We start from the raw sequence: 16,705 nt of genomic DNA, 5'->3' as shown, positions 1-16,705 counted from the left end.
AAGTCGAAAGATCTCTTTCGACTGTTCTTTCTTGGACATTGAAGGTGCTTTTGACAACACTTCATATTCTTCAATAGCAAATGCTATGAAAAAACGAAATTTCAACACATGCATTGTCGACTGGATTCATACTATGCTAGCAAAAAGAGAAATCACTTCAGAACTGGGTGGTTCGTCTGTAACCATAAGGGCGACGAAAGGATGTCCGCAAGGTGGAGTACTTTCGCCACTTTTATGGTCTTTGGTTGTAGACGACCTTCTCAGAAGCTTAGAAGCTAAAGGTTTCGAGGTTGTAGGCTTTGCGGATGATATAGTCATCGTAGTAAGAGGAAAGTTTGACAACATAATATCGGAAAGAATGCAGCAGGCCCTAAAGTATACCCAATCATGGTGTATAAAGGAGGGTCTAAGCATTAACCCGTCAAAAATCGTGATTGTCCCATTCACTAAAAAGAGGAAAGTCAACTTAAAATCTTTTAAGATTGGAGAAGTTGAAATTCAAGTTAGCAGTCAGGTAAAATACTTGGGAGTAATCTTAGATGCCAAGCTTAGCTGGAATGCGCATCTTGACTCTACGATTAATAAAGCGATCAACGCATTATGGTTATGCTCCAAAACTGTCGGGAGGAAGTGGGGCTTGAGGCCGAAAATGATTATGTGGATTTACACATCTATTATACGACCAAAAATTACCTACGCTTCATTAGTGTGGTGGCCTAAAACCAGGGAGGCTACTGCAGGAATGAAACTAGCTAAGCTTCAAAGACTTGCGTGCATTGCTATAACGGGAGCAATGCGCAGCACTCCATCGAAAGCGTTAGATGCTATTCTCAATCTGCTGCCTTTGCACGAATATGTGCAATTAGAAGCGGAAAGAAGTGCTCTAAGGCTTAAGAGGTCTAAAAATGTTTTGCCAGGTGATCTTATTGGCCACTTGAGCATTTTGCAACACTTTAAAAGAGGACCGGTGATGAGTATGAACGGAGACTGGATGAGACCTGAGGACAACTATGATTTTCTCTACAAGGTAAGCGAAATAACGCGTACAAGTTGGGATGTCGGAGGTCCCACGGTTCGTGAAGGCTCAATCATATTCTTTACTGACGGCTCAAAAATTGGAACAAATACAGGGGCTGGGATCTTTGGACCCGGAGTAAATATTTCAGTTGCAATGGGACATTGGCCAACAGTGTTTCAAGCTGAGATTTTTGCAATACTTGAATGTGTGAATGTCTGTCTGAAAAGAAAATACAGATATGCAAATTAGAGTGATGCAAATTTTGAAATTTTAGCTCCCCTATGCTTAAACGATTTTAATTATGGTGAATAGCATCCTCCTAAAGTTTGAAGTGATTCGGAAGAAATTTGACTGTGCACACGCCATTTGAAGTTTATATGGAGATTACTATGGAAAACGCTAACCTTTTGTGTTCAGCCATCTATCTCTTTGTCATAATAATTTATGGAAAAGTGAACACACTCATCTCATGTGAAAACTTCCCAGCTACAACTTTGCCGAAGACCACTTTTTGATTGGACGCCAGGATAAATTGTTATTCATCATCATAAAGTTGGTTTGCATGTAGCATGCTTCACCAACTGTTCGGCAGGCAACAGTGGTGCTCCTGGCGGGAAGAATAGATCAAAGTAATCCAGGCTACTATGTTCTACAGCAAAAAAGCAGTGTTGCTTTTGAAGTAATTGAATGATCATCTCAGCATGATGTAGACTTTGTTATCAATAATAACAAATTATCCTTACGTCCCATCAAAATGTGGTCTTCAGCAAACTTGTAGCTGGGAAGTTTTCACATGAGATGAGTGTGTTCACTTTTCCATAAAGTATCATGACGAAGAGATAGAGGGCTGAACACAAAAGATTGGCGTTTTCTATAGTAATCTCCATATAAACTTCAAATGGCGTGTGCACAGTCAAATGTCTTCCGAATCACTTCAAATTTTGGGAGGATCATTTTCATCATAAGTGACATCGTTTAAGCATAGGGGAGCAAAAACCTCAAAATTTGCATCAGTCTAATGCAAATATATGTATTTTCTCTGATAGTCAAGCAGCTCTAAACGCATTAAGTGCATATAAATGTACATCAAAACTCGTCTGGGAATGTATTCTCTCGTTGCGACAGTTGTGTGAATCAAACTCGGTAAATTTGTACTGGGTTCCAGGACACTGTGGCATTGAAGGGAATGAAAAGGCAGATGATCTTGCAAAACGGGGCTCAAATTCACAGTTTGTTGGCCCGGAATCATTCCGTGGTATACCAAACTGTGCAGTAAAAATGGAACTTAAGTGCTGGGAAGAACAAAAGGTGATGACCAACTGGATGGATGTCAAAAAGTGTACCCAGTCTAAAAGATTTATAACTCCAAACGCAAATAAAACTAAAAAGATTTTAGAGCTCAACAAGAGGGCTCTTTGTACATACACTGGCCTAGTAACTGGGCACTGTCCGAGCAAATATCATTTGAAGAACATTGGCCAGGTTCAGAATGATATTTGTCGCTTTTGTAACATTGAAAGTGAAACCTCGGAACATCTGCTTTGCAGTTGTGGTGCATTATACAGGCGCAGATCAAAGTTTCTCGATAGCGGCTGTTTACAGCCCAGTGAGATCTGGTCTGCTGATCCGAGAAAGGTGATTGGTTTCATAAACCATATCATACCTGATTGGGAACGTGTCATGGTAAGCAGCTGATCGTCTAATCAATGGTGTTCGGCTAGCGTGACATGTACAGTAAACTGGGACATACCGTTTTGATTTATATTACGGACACTTAAGGCCTGAGTGTGGTATAACCGAACGAAAAGCATATAAATTGAAAAATAATATATGATACCTCGGCGTTATCATGCTTTCAACACACTAATCTTTCAAATGGCGGCCGAAGATTCGGATTTTTCAGCTTGAATTACCTGAAATAAATAGAAATTAGTGAACTTTCCATGATTCTTATTCCGGACGCAACCTCACTTTTGTTTCATATTGCGGACACTTTGTTTCGAATTCCGGACAGCTCACGAAAACCAAAACTAAAATGGTTGAATTATAAATTAAACTTTCTCACCCGTTAGAGCAACGTTAAAACTAATCACGCATTATAATATTTCAATATTTGCTATGGTAAATTCATATTAAAACGTGTCTGAATGTTGTGAACTTTTGAACGGGAAATTTTGAAACATTTCAAGTGAAACTTTTCCCATACAAAGCAGAGTGTCCGGAATTTGAATCAGAACGGTACTACAATAGTTCTAAATATTAAACGCAGTAGTTAAAAAAAAAAAAAAAAAAACGGTCTTCGAATCGTGGCTGCATACATTCACGTCGTACAGACCACCACCCTTGTTTGCCACTGCTGCCACACGATGATTATGCTTAATGATGCATTTGCTGGCGTCATGTCGGTCAGTTGTCCCACAGAGACGAGATTTGCCTCGAGCTCTGGAACGAGGAGCACATTCGATAAGATAATTGCTTGTTTCTTATCTTTGTCGTCTTTGCAGAATAGATGGCCAGATCCTTTTCCAGCGATATCGGCCACGCGACCATCGGCAAGAGTGACGGACATTCCCGGGATTGGCTTCAGTTGGTCGAAAAACAATTTGTCACTGTACATGTGACTCGATGCACCCGAATCGATTATCCAGTTGCTTGATGGTTGCATCGCAGTAGGCTCCGGGTTGGCTGCGAACGCAAACGGCAACATCACCCTTGGCAACCCGCGCTTTCGGTTTCGATTACTTGGCGTCGTTTTTCTGCTTCGGGTCGGTTTTTCGGCCAAAAGAGGGGCAATTTTTCTTCATGTGCCCTGGTTGGTGGGCAATGGTGGCACGTGATGGACTTGGCTTCGACGCGCAAAATGGACTCACTTAGGCCGGATCTCTCGCTTCGCTTGAGGGTTTCATCCAGCAACTTCCTTTTCACCATGTCCATCGTCAATTCATCTTCGGGGCGGCTCTCCAGTGCGTTTGTCAGAGCTTCGTATAACGCTGGCAGGCTTCGCAGAATGAGCACAACCGTCAGTGTGGTTCGCAATTCCAACCCGGCATTCGCCAATCGTTGAATCAAATCCTTCATCTCGTGCAAATGGCGTTCCATGTCATCGCCGTCCAGGTAGGTGAGGTTGCAAATCCGTTTCAAGATGGACACTTTTGATGTGAGGGAGGTTTTCTGGTGATGGTCCCTGAGCGTCTCCCAGATTTGCTTGGCTGTGGCACACTTACGGATCAGTGACTGTTGCGTGATTCCGACGAACAATGAAATCGTCCTTTGCGCCTTGGCGTCTCCGTTTGTCCACACCTCGGTGACTGGTTCTTGCGCGTCAGTGGTCATATACTTCCACAGTTCCTTCCACATCAGCCGGATTTTCAGTTGTCGTGTAGTTGTCGCTGCCAAGTCTCTCCATACCGAATTTCTCTATTCCGTCGGTGACCGGCAAATCCAATTGCGGCGCGTTGTCGAACAAAACTTCTGGTTTTCCGGTTACTCACTAACCGAAAAAGAACTACTTTTTCCTAACTTCCGAATGGCCCATAACCTATTGGAATGGCCGTAGGTCGGACAGACAAATAAAACGCGTGTGTGTTCTGTGAACTACAAAGGGAAAGTGAAAGTGTTTCTATATTCTTAAAGCCTTTTGGTGCGTCATCACAAAATGGCTTCTTCTGAAATCATTAACATATTGTTATGATAGTGTTAGTATTTGCAGCGTCGAGAAATATACGAAGAAAAATGCTTCAGGTGGTATTTCAATATTTGCTCAACACTTTCAGATACAGCATTATCAATTTATCGACAATATACATGAGATTTATATTCTAAAAAAAAAAAATGTCGATCTCATGTCGCATTTCATTTGCCTCACACAACTACACTTGTAAATAGAAGGTGCTTACTTGTTTCGTTGTAATTCTGCAGCAAGCATTTGCTGCATTTGAAATGTGAAACACATTTCAAACGAGAATCAAATATTTAGTTTTATTACCCGCAACACTCAAAACTATTATGGCGGTGATTTTCACTTACTGCAAATCGACCTCGCCGCCGCACACTGAGACATGCCTGTGATTATAGTGTAAAATTTCCATCATTTTTTTTCCATTGGAGTAAAAAAAACAGCTCAGAAAGGTTAGGCAAAGCATAAAAACATAAAACTCATACGCTATTTGTTTGCGATTGTCTCAAATTACAGAAACCACCTCTACGAAGCATAAAATCATGCCAAGAGTTTATCAATTTGGACCACCCAAAATAATGACACGCTCCACAGTGCGATGCGTCGGGACGCGTCTATCGTGTGTGCACAATCATCGCGATCGTTGATCGCAGTGATGTCAGAGTTGCTAAAGCCTGATTTGCTACTGAAAAGGACTTGACGATTCCTTACAGAAATTTTCTACAGCGACTCCCATCTGAACTGACATTTTTTTTCAACTGCGTAATGCGTTCAGAAGAAAGCGCATTCTTGATCTTCTTCTTCTTCTTCTTCTTCTTATTTCTGGCGTTACGTCCCCACTGGGACAGCTTCTCAGCTTAGTATACTTATGAGCCCTTCCACAGTTATTAACTGAGAGCTTACTATGCCAATGACCATTTTGCATGCTTATTATCGTGTGGCAGGTACGATGATACTTTATGCCCTGGGAAGTCGAGAAAATATCCAACCCGAAAAGATCCTCGACCGGTGAGATTCGAACCCACGACCCTCAGCTTGGTCTTGCTGAATAGCTGCGCATTTACCGCTACGGCTATCTGGGCCCCCTTGATCTATTCCTTGCAGAAATTTCCTATGCATCAAGATAGGCCGAGAAATTACTTGTCAGCAGCGAATCAGGCTTAACTGTAAAATCATAGCATTCAATGTGAATTAATCACAAAAATCATTGATTTTTTTTATAAATCAGTGATCTTGTGATGAAAAACTATTTGCAAAATGAAAAGTTTTCATATTGTACAGCAAATGCTTCAAAAACAAGCATATAACAATTGGTAGAAAAATCAGTTACCAGCCACCTGGCAACACCGTCACCTCATGCAAACATAAACCGTGCCGGTGCATAACAAAAATATGCGATAAACACAATAAAAAACAGAGCAATTCCGATGCCCTTCATTGAATCATAATGTTTTCTTTTGATATGTACGATTGAAGAGTAGATTTTGATTTCCAATACTCGTCAATCTACTAAATTTCCCATGTGTTTGCATAAAAATATGCTTAACACAAATGTTATATTTTTTGTTTGTTTGTCTTGAAAATGTACATGGGAAGGTGACACTACTACTATTACATCAATGATGATTCTAATGATTCTTTTAATTACACGCCGCTTCACCTTAAGGGTAAGTAGCCCGTCATTCGTTTTGGCAGCGATGATGACTTTGAAGCTCGCAATTTCAAAGTGATAAAACTCAGTTTTGAAAGTTTTTATTGACTCAAAAAAGTATGACTATACGCGCTAACATGTATAAAGTATGCTGATACTTTTCCAGCTGTTTCAGTGCAAAACAAACAGATTTTCTTAAGGCGAAGTAGGCCATCATTGAAATTTGTACGCGTCGTTGATGATTGTTGCTATTCATCTCACGATTTGGAATTAAAGAAAATCAGTTGGTTTTGCACTGACACAGCTGAAAAAGTATCAGCATACTTTATGCAAGTTAGTGCATACAGTGATACTTTGCCAAGTAAATATAAACCATAAAGACTGAGTTTTATCACTTTGAAATGCTGAAAAGTCATCATTGTTGCCAAAACGAATGACGGGCTACTTAGCCTTAACGCTAAGCGCAACATGCGCGTAACCATAGTAACATGCTTTAGTTCAAAATGTTCATGGCATGCTGCGTTCAACGTCGTCATCTCCTACAATTATCAGCCGCCAGCAAGGAGCTAAGGTAGACGAACTGATCGGTGTTCAGACAGACTGAACCAAGTGCTTTTTACAGGTTTCGGAAAAACGTAACCCAGTTGTAGTAACCCTTAGCACTTTTCCAAAAGAATTTCGGAAAAGAATGAAATTTTGCTGCCGACACGTTGTGTAAAAACCGCCGCGAACTAACATCGACCGAGAAAACGTCCTATCGTGGTAACATATTCCAACAGATTCATGTTACCACGATAGGACGTTTTCTCGGTCGATGTTAGTTCGCGGCGGTTTTTACACAACGTGTCGGCAGCAAAATTTCATTCTTTTCCGAAATTCTTTTGGAAAAGTGCTAAGGGTTACTACAATGGCGCAGTGAGTGCTCCCGTCCGGTGAGTATCCGGTGGTGTAAGTTAATCTAAACTTGAAAAAATAGTGAAAAGTTTCCTGAAGTATGGGAATTGGATTGATGAAGTGTCGACAAAATGGCGGAGATTTATGGAAGCACGTGGATTAAAGCTTGGTGTTGAAATTTTACTGTTTGGATTTTGATGACCGATATCGGTAGCACGAGGAAAAAAAATCGGAAATTGGCATTGGAATGTAAAGAAAATTTGCGAAAAGAAAAGATTTTTATTGAATTCCTGGAGCGTGAGGTCTCTAGAAAAAAATATATTAAGGAGCGAGTGGTCTCCAATGTTAGGAAAAGTAGATGCCGGAGCGAGAGGTCTCCGTGGAAAAAAAAAGAGGAGCGAGAGGTCTCCGAGCACAAAATAAAATGGAGTGGGAGGTCTCCGAAGGTAAAAATAATTACGTTTCGTAGCAAGTAGCCTACGGGAAGTTTTTTTGTGGAGGAGAGACCATAATATTATAGAAAAACTGAGTGGATGCCAGATTAAATGATGTCCGAAGTTGTTGAGAACTGCAGTTTTGTTTTAGGATTCGTTCTAAATTTGGATTGGTTTAAAATGAGATTGAGCTGGACTTTGGATGGAGTTTGATTGGATTATTGAATTGAATTTTAATTCGATTTGGATTGCATCTGAATTGCATATGGACAAGAGTTGGATTGAAATGGATTTGAATCTGTTGGAATATGTTACCACGATAGGACGTTTTCTCGGTCGATGTTAGTTCGCGGCGGTTTTTACACAACGTGTCGGCAGCAAAATTTCATTCTTTTCCGAAATTCTTTTGGAAAAGTGCTAAGGGTTACTACACCAGTCATTCCAAATATCAAAATATTCGCATTATTTGTTGTAATAATAGAATTTATCTATTTGATGATACATCAATTTGAAAAATTCAGAACTGATGGAGTCCTTAACGTACCTTTAAAACGCCAAAAAAATCATGTAGTCCGGTCTGTCTGAATACCAACCAACTCGTCGACCACCTCGAACCCTCGTGTATCGTAACACTGCTACCTAGGCGGGCCCTGTCTCGCTCGGCTCCACCGAGTAGCATGGACTTTGTCTTGGTCGCATTCACCACCAGTTTGCCGCTTCGCGTGTCAAGCGGGTAACTGGTTTGCCACCTTTTTAAATGTTCGGCCGACAATATCCATATCATCCGCGAAGCAAACGAATTGACTGGATCTCGTGAAAATCGCGATATTGAACAACAGGCACCTTGTCCTAGTCCCTGGTGGGATTCAAACTAACTAGAATGTTCGCCCAAAATCTTCACACAATTTTGTACACTTTCTATCGTTGCTCTTATTAGTCTTTTGAGCTTCCCTGGAAAACCCACCAAACACACTTAAATTGTTTCACCGACCTAAGCAATACGATTTTTCAAGAGCCCAAATGCTTCGAATTTGTCAATTTTGAATATCTAATCTTGGCATTTATTTTACCAAAATGTCGGCAAATTAAATGTTATATAAATCGGTGAACGTCATCCAGATTTGATAAACAGTTACCGAGATCACGGTTATATTACGAAGAAATCTTTAATGGAACACAGACATCTCCAGCATGACCTTACTTTGTAGCCGCGGACGTTACCACTAGGCTAAGTGAGGCCCCAAAAAGCTTGCCAAACATGATTACTTAAAAGCCTAAGCTCTATTCAATATTTAAGATAGAGTCTTTAACTCTCCTCAGAACAACATTCACTTGCATCTAATTGATCAGCATAACAGGAAAATAGCGTTGTTTGAGAACTTGTGTTGCATTTTATTATAAGTATAACCTTATTCTATTGAACGACGCTCTCATACAACTGAACGACAATTAACGAGCTTTCACACGGTTGAGGACACTATAAATAAAAATCTTCGATGTAGACGAACCACCACGAATCTGGGTGATGCCTGAACAATGCTTACCGGGTGATAAATGAATCCTAAATCGATGCGATGAAAATCTAAGCTGCGATCAGCGTTTCTTCAGTAGAAGTTTAGATCCTTCAGTCTTTGTACACAATTTTCACTATTTTGCACGATTCAACCAATTTGCGGAGAACAGTACGCAACTAATCAACGCTGACGATCACGACGACGACGATGATATTAAACGAATACGACGCAGATGACTACGATACGATCACCGAACCATTAGAGATTTGCCCAGAATTTGTTTGCGCTCTTAGAGGTCTTATTTGAACATCACACTTCGAACCGGTGTGCTTGTCGGAATGCCTAACGACTTTCACGTCAAGTGGTTGTAGAACGAAAACACTAAACTTCTAGGGAGAGCTATACTTCTAGTCGCGATCGCGTCCGGTACTTGAATGGAGCGCATTTCTCCTAGTCAGCCTCAATGAAGATGATGATGATGGGGATGACGACGACGACGACGATGCCGGTGATTGTCGTGTGCGATTGTGCCCATGGGAACTGCCCCATTGGATGACCGGCACAACAACACAGCCACGCAACGTCAACGAACGATTCGAATACGGTGCAAATGACTCGATCTGCCGACGCACTAAGGGGTATTTGGACAACCGAGCTGGCCAGAAGTATTTCGAGACATTTCATTCTGTTCATTTAGTACAGTTGTTTCCAACTTAACGTATATTTTTATGCAAACATCAATTTATAGTGAAAGGTGTTCATGTCATAAAATTAACGATATTTAGAATTTTAGTCAGCGTAGATCAGAACACTTCTCGCTTAATTTATGATATCTCCCTAAAAGCCATTGGTAACTAAATGAATAGTTCGTTGTTTTTAACTAAATGAATTGACCAAACTAAAAACTATTACCATTGAGGAATAGGAGAGGACCTTCTCATCTTCATAGCATTGTTAAATGACGTAAAAATCAATTAATTTGCTTAGAAACAACAAGCTACATACTTGGTTACCAATGGCTTTTAGGGAGAGATCATGAATTAAGTCAGACCTGCACAATATTCATTTAAGACTATCAATTGATATGACTAAAAATGAACAAAATTTTTAACACAAGTTTAATCAGCAAACTTGTAGCCAATATGTTGATGATCCACTGGTTGGTATTTATCCTATTTAAACTATTACAGTTTATTCTGGAAATATGGATTATTGTAGTAAGTTGTAACTTTCGCCCCACATTACTCTATGCGTTTCGATCCAGTCTCACCTCCTTCGATTGTACTATCAAAAAGCATTACCGTAATCCGGGGTATCATTGATCAGCGGGGTAACATTGATCGGAATGACTCATCTCGTAATAAGTTGGTATCGTCATTTATTGATGAAACATTTCCAAACCATGAATGTTGCTTCTTTTTCTTATATTTATGAGCTATTAAAAATTAAGATTTTTGCAAAAAATGCGTTAACTTTATGCGTAAATTTGTCAAGTTTGCGAAACAATGATTTCAATGGTTAAGGATGACACTACCAAAGATTCATGTATCACATAAGTTCTGCAAGCGATATGAGCAAGGAAAAGGCGGTTCTCACTAAAAATGGCATCGCCAAAAACGATTCCGCTGTCAAAACTTTTATAAGTATGTTCAAATAGGCAACATTAACGAATTACTGTTAAGGATGTAGAATTCCCTTAGGAAATTGCCTACCTTTAGGCGTATTCCGCTGTTCGAGGTGTATATAATTTTAAAATAACTCAAAAAGTAAATGAGATGTAAGCGTTTGGACATCATATTCGGCTTCAGGGGCCATGACACTAAGTAACGACATTTTCAATATTACCGAACGTTTGTTTACATGGATGATCAATGTTACCCCATATCAGCTTAATGAAAAAATCACATAAAACATTTTTGTAAACATGCTTAAATCTTTCAAAAACCAAAATACAGTATATAGTCACGAGCCATGGGTGGCAGTACCTGTTTTAAAAATATAAAACTCACAACATTTACATTTTTGGATGAAATATTCAAGAAATATCTTAAAAACTGATCAATGTTACCCCGGATTACGGTACCCAAAAAAATTGCTTCAAACCTTTCGGACGCATCCCCAGAACGCTAAAGGTTTTGGCCAACTGAAGTACATTCTGTCTCATAGTGCGACATAGCATCGCGACGTTCCGCCCAGTTCAAGATCCCACGGCGCGTTCGGTTCTGAAAAGCTTGCTCAGCTACTGGGATCGGGAAGTACCCGTAAGTTCGTATGGCGTTGATGAGCGTGTTCAGATTGTATACCTAGAACTGCGGTTGCTCGGGATGGAAGGAGGTGAGGGGATAATTTCTTATGCAATTTCTCCGGCAGCAGACGACGACGACGACTGAGTCACGTTGATTCTGCGATTTTATTGACCGCAGGAAAAAATCATCTCATAGGTAATAACAATGCGATAAAATAAACAACGCGGAATGTAGTTGGGAAGGGAAGGCTTGTACGATCGTTTGGTCCCATTAGTGAAATATTCCAAGTCGTAGTAGAATGCAACGACAAAAACAGAATTAAATGATCAATTACGAATTACAGGCGAACGGAGGGTGTGAATGAGTTTATGGCAAGCGGTGGAGACAATACATTCGATATCGTGTGGGTTGCGTTGCGTTTGTGGTTGAAGGAATTTTCCTGGATTCCCCTTTGCGGAATCGGTCACGTCACGACGGTATGAAAATGTGCGTGATTATTGCGATCGGATATAGTTATGATTAATGAATCATAATTTACTTCTTAATTCATGAATGATGAGCAGTATTCAATACAATCGAGGAGTAGGAAATCGCTTCGACTTCCTGGGCATAGTATTCTATTGTGCTTGTCATAAATCATGCAAATACATGAATTGGTAGACAAAGGAAATGTTAGGGCAATCCATAAATGATGTAGCATTTATTCATTGGTTGTTTTGTTGCAACTAACTGACGGTGAGGAAGACTGCAAGTAGTAATCTTAATACGCGTAAGGTAGGTGTACCAGTTTTGGCCACCCTAAGTAAAAATATTATTTATACATAAATCAAATGATTAATGAATCTTTACTTCTTAATTCATGAATGATGAGCAGTATTCAATACAATCGAGGAGTAGGAAATCGCTTCGACTTCCTGGGCATAGTATTCTATTGTGCTTGTCATAAATCATGCAAATACATGAATTGGTAGACAAAGGAAATGTTAGGGCAATCCATAAATGATGTAGCATTTATTCATTGGTTGTTTTGTTGCAACTAACTGACGGTGAGGAAGACTGCAAGTAGTAATCTTAATACGCGTAAGGTAGGTGTACCAGTTTTGGCCACCCTAAGTAAAAATATTATTTATACATAAATCAAACGACCTTTGGTTACTGTCAATACATTAAACGAAAGCTTTTAATCAATTCTCAGCCGGGAAAATATAAAAACTAATCAGAAAGTTTGGTTTTGTATTAAAAATGGGGGTGGCGAATACTGGACCACTTGCACCAGTGTTCGCCACGATTTTAATTTCGGTTCCTGAAAAATAGGTGCAAAGGAGCAACAATTTTAAAGAAAATGATTTTTTTCTATTATTTTCTGAGAAAATTTTGCGGTTTCCAAGAATGTTTTCGTATCATCTTAAAGCAATTTAGCGAACACTAAACAATTGGCAACCATATATGTCGTGAAACGGTATATAATCCGGGGTGACGAATAACTGCAACATGGCGAATACCGGTACACCTTCCCTACCAGTTTCCCATTTTCTTCTTGCGGCATTGCGGCGGAACAGAGCCTGCTTCTCATCATAGGTTACGTGTGGTGAATGCTGTCGAGCCTGTAAGCATTTCTTTCGTGTCTCCGTTGCAGATGTCCAATAGTGAAGATTGAATCGTTAAAAAAAAGTGAAAAAGTTGATATTCCTCATAATCGGCTAGACTAGTCCCCGTGTGTATGATTTTGTCTACGTTGCAACCTGCCTACGACATCAAATCGAAGAAATTAAATTGTGTATTTCACAACTCACAGTTGATCACAATGGCAAAGAACTGCGAGGAATGCTCACTCTCTATCAGGGTTGAATGTGAGTTATACACAGTGTGCGAAGGGAATTGCGCCAAATGGTTTCACGCTGATTGCGTAGGCCTCACCGAAACCAACTTGTGTGTATTGTCCAGCAATATCGTTTACAGTCACCCCACAGTTATGGATAGCACACAGATATGGATCAGAGTTGGATTAAAACGGGAATATCTCATCAAATAGAGTTGCAATTACGCAGAACACATTTTACCTACGTGGACAATACATCTCAACAGCATCGCAATCAATTGTAATATGCTCAAGCATAAGCATATTTTTTTCCGTCCGTATGAAATAAAATGTCAACCGTATTCCCAGAAGCGTTGATTCATAACTGTGGGGCACTGAAAACCATACCACAGTTATGAATCAAGGATAAGACGATTCCGAAACAAACGTCAAAACGTATGCTATCACTAGCACACCATTCGTTTTCCTCGCAGATAAATTGCTGTTTTAGTGTTTTGTTCCATAATATGAGTCGATATGATCCATAATCGGATCCTCCTCTCTCACTGATCCACATCTGTGGGGTAGACATCGATTGCAATTTCTATCGAAATAGCCACTTTTTCGTAAATAACCGGGTATTTTGGAGTGTATTCTCAAAAACAACTATATTCTACCAGCGCCTGGAGGATTATTTTGTTTTGAACAACATCAGAATGATTTTTAAACATGTTTTGTTCTGAAAATTGACGCTTAGTTGATCCATAACTGTGGGGTGACTGTAGATCTACGATGCGTGCATGGTGCTATTCTGTAGGATGAGGGAGAAAACGAGTATCGATGCGGCTACGAACACAGAATGCTCCCGACCCATTGAAGAGGAAATTAATGACTTGAAATGCTCTGTAGCAAAAATCGCCGATATGCTTGCAAATGTTATCCAGGAACCAACCACCACTGCTGCGCCACCACATCATTCTACACCCGTGTCGTCATCCGAACCTCTCAGCAAAACTAATGATGAGATTTCTTGTGAACCAGTACAACACGAGCTGAAACATTCTTCAAACTTGTCAGGTAAAACTTTTGCTATATATTTATCCAATCAAGGGCATTTTTCGGCTATTCAGTCTAGAGAACCTTTGCGTTGATTATTTTAGAATCTTCGTCAACGTTTCGGTCCTTGTTTGGACCTTCTTCAGGGCCTAAAATTTATTCATTTTGATTGAAAAACTACAAAAGATACTAATTTACATAATTAAAACAAGAAGTTAAACAAGTTTTTTATAAACTTGAAAACGTCGGGTCTTGAAAGGGTCAATTCTGTTCCACTCGTAAACCTCTACATGGGGAGTGGAATTAGTCATAGTACCTGAGGTACATTTCATAGCTATCGCACTTACGTTTATTTAATACCGTTTGGCTGGATGTTTTCTATTCGGTAGAGTTTTAGTTTTGTGGGTTTAAACTGTTATTTCTACGCTGGGATTTGGGTATGGCGCTCGGTGATAAGCCTACTACAGATACCTGCTCTGAGAAAAGTTTTCTCTCGGTTAGCTCTGTTATGTAGTTAGCCCCACATTACTCTACATGGTTTATAATCCAGTTTCAAACACTGTGGTTTTGTTTGATCTGTGTCACCTATTTATAGAAATGTCTCAAATGACCTTCGGACAGCCCCAATGGAACATGCGTATAAATCCGGACCGGACCGTCTGACTTGGGTTCTCAGTATACTGCCATGAATCGCAAGTCAGTCCCATCTACATCTTCGTCAAAATTGAGTTGAGCTCAGTTTTCAACATATCTTCCAATGATCTGCACTGCACTAATGAGATAATATGATTTGTTCGGAAAAATTAGGAAAAAACAGCAAAACTAATTGTCCCATAATAAAAAGTAATCGCATGTCAGATTTCCGCAGCGTTTAATACAAAAATGAACCGTGTTTCGATCATCTTAATCATTTTCTCGGAAAGATGTCTCAGTAAAAAGCAAATTGTGAAAGTTTCATAAACATTTGAACATGTTTAAATCCTCTGGAATTTTTTGAATATTTGTATGGAAAACGAGTTTGGAAACTTCACAGGCCATTTTCTCAATGCCTACTTTTTACAGATGGGACAGACTTGCGATTCACGGCAGTATAGGTCATGAAACTTGAATGGACCTGTGCACTGGTTCACTATTTGACGTTTTAGCGGTGCCGTGTTATTTATGTGACCAAGGCAACGAGTGAATTCGGCACCGCTCAAACGTCAAATTAGTGAACTCGTGCATTGGTCCACAGTGTTGTGGTATTATGTCAAAATTTCATTCGAAGGTGAAAATTGTGGAAATGATACCAAAACATCACAGAATTTGGTTGAGAAAATAGGTTAGAAGCACAAAGGTTAAAAGAAATTCAAAAATAATGCTATAATTATATTCATTTTATCATCTCCAACCCATGCGAAAGTCGCTTAAGTCGAATAGAATAAGTAACTGGAATTATTGAAATACTCCTGCTCAAATCTAGTGATCATGATAACACAAATGATGCATCGTGGTTGTTCTTTATCATCCGATCATAGCAACAACGATAAACCCTTAGTTGTCAAGCCATCACAACAAACTCCGCTCTGCAAAAAATGAATCGCTCGGCCTGTGAGCTGACGATCAATTGTTCGCCAATCAAATTCATTACTTTGGAGAATTTTTCTGATTGAGCTCCACGATTTGTCTTCTAGCTTGTCGTTTTTAATCTGAAAGTCAATCGTGCATGGTATGTGAGAAAGTTTAACCGTGGATTTTAAATTGATTCGCATTAATCGCTACATGTTACAGTATCCGACAAACCCTTTGTCCTACGACAAACATTTCATCGGATACTCGATATATCTATGATTAATGCGCGTGGTGAGGTGTTGAAATCATGTTGCTGCAAGAGCGACGGCCCTCTTGGACCATTCAAATACCGTGTTGTTTATCGTTAGAGCTGATTTTTTTCCATCCTTGCTCCTGCATCCTGCTTTGTAGCCAAGCATTCAAGTGATAAAAAACTACCAGTGAACTATTTTAATGTCCTGGGAGGAGGAAGGGGGGGGGGGGGGGGTTATAAATAGGGAACTGAAACTACTTGGCAATTTTTTTTTTATTAAAAAGACACTGACACGTTAATGCTTCCAGTGGGCATTTTGCCCTTTGCAAGAAGCACCACACTAGACAACGGACTAGCATGCAACCGCCCAGTGGCACAGTCGGAAAACATTCCTCACGAAAAGTTTTCCACAGCCTGCAGCGGGAATCGAACCCACACTCCTAAGCACGATGCGGCTAACTGCCTGGTGATACTAACCGCACGGCTACGAAGCCCACTTGGCACTTTTGATTTACTTCGGTAGGATTCTATTTCACAGTTACTGAGCTACAATATGCGTCGTATTAAAGTGCTTCTTATTGCAAAGAAAAACCCATCATACCAAAGCCAATCAT

General features: G+C 39.9%; 1 protein-coding gene across 2 annotated transcripts in view; it reads right to left on the bottom strand.

The window, feature by feature from the left end:
- LOC5567063 (tyrocidine synthase 3) overlaps window positions 1–16,705 on the bottom strand; it is a 165,770-nt gene that overhangs the window by 129,408 nt on the left and 19,657 nt on the right. Inside the window, exon 1 of one of the 2 annotated variants that reach the window (XM_001651413.2) lies at window positions 9,218–9,638. The exons of the other annotated variant lie outside the window; for it this stretch is intronic. The gene's annotated coding sequence lies outside the window, so the exon portion shown is untranslated. Of the gene's footprint in view, window positions 1–9,217; window positions 9,639–16,705 lie in introns of those variants that run through there. 2 annotated transcript variants of the gene reach the window in all.

This window comes from Aedes aegypti, chromosome 1 (assembly GCF_002204515.2).
Source record: "Aedes aegypti strain LVP_AGWG chromosome 1, AaegL5.0 Primary Assembly, whole genome shotgun sequence".
NCBI lineage: Eukaryota > Metazoa > Arthropoda > Insecta > Diptera > Culicidae > Aedes > Aedes aegypti.
This window is presented reverse-complemented; position numbering and strand designations above follow the sequence as displayed.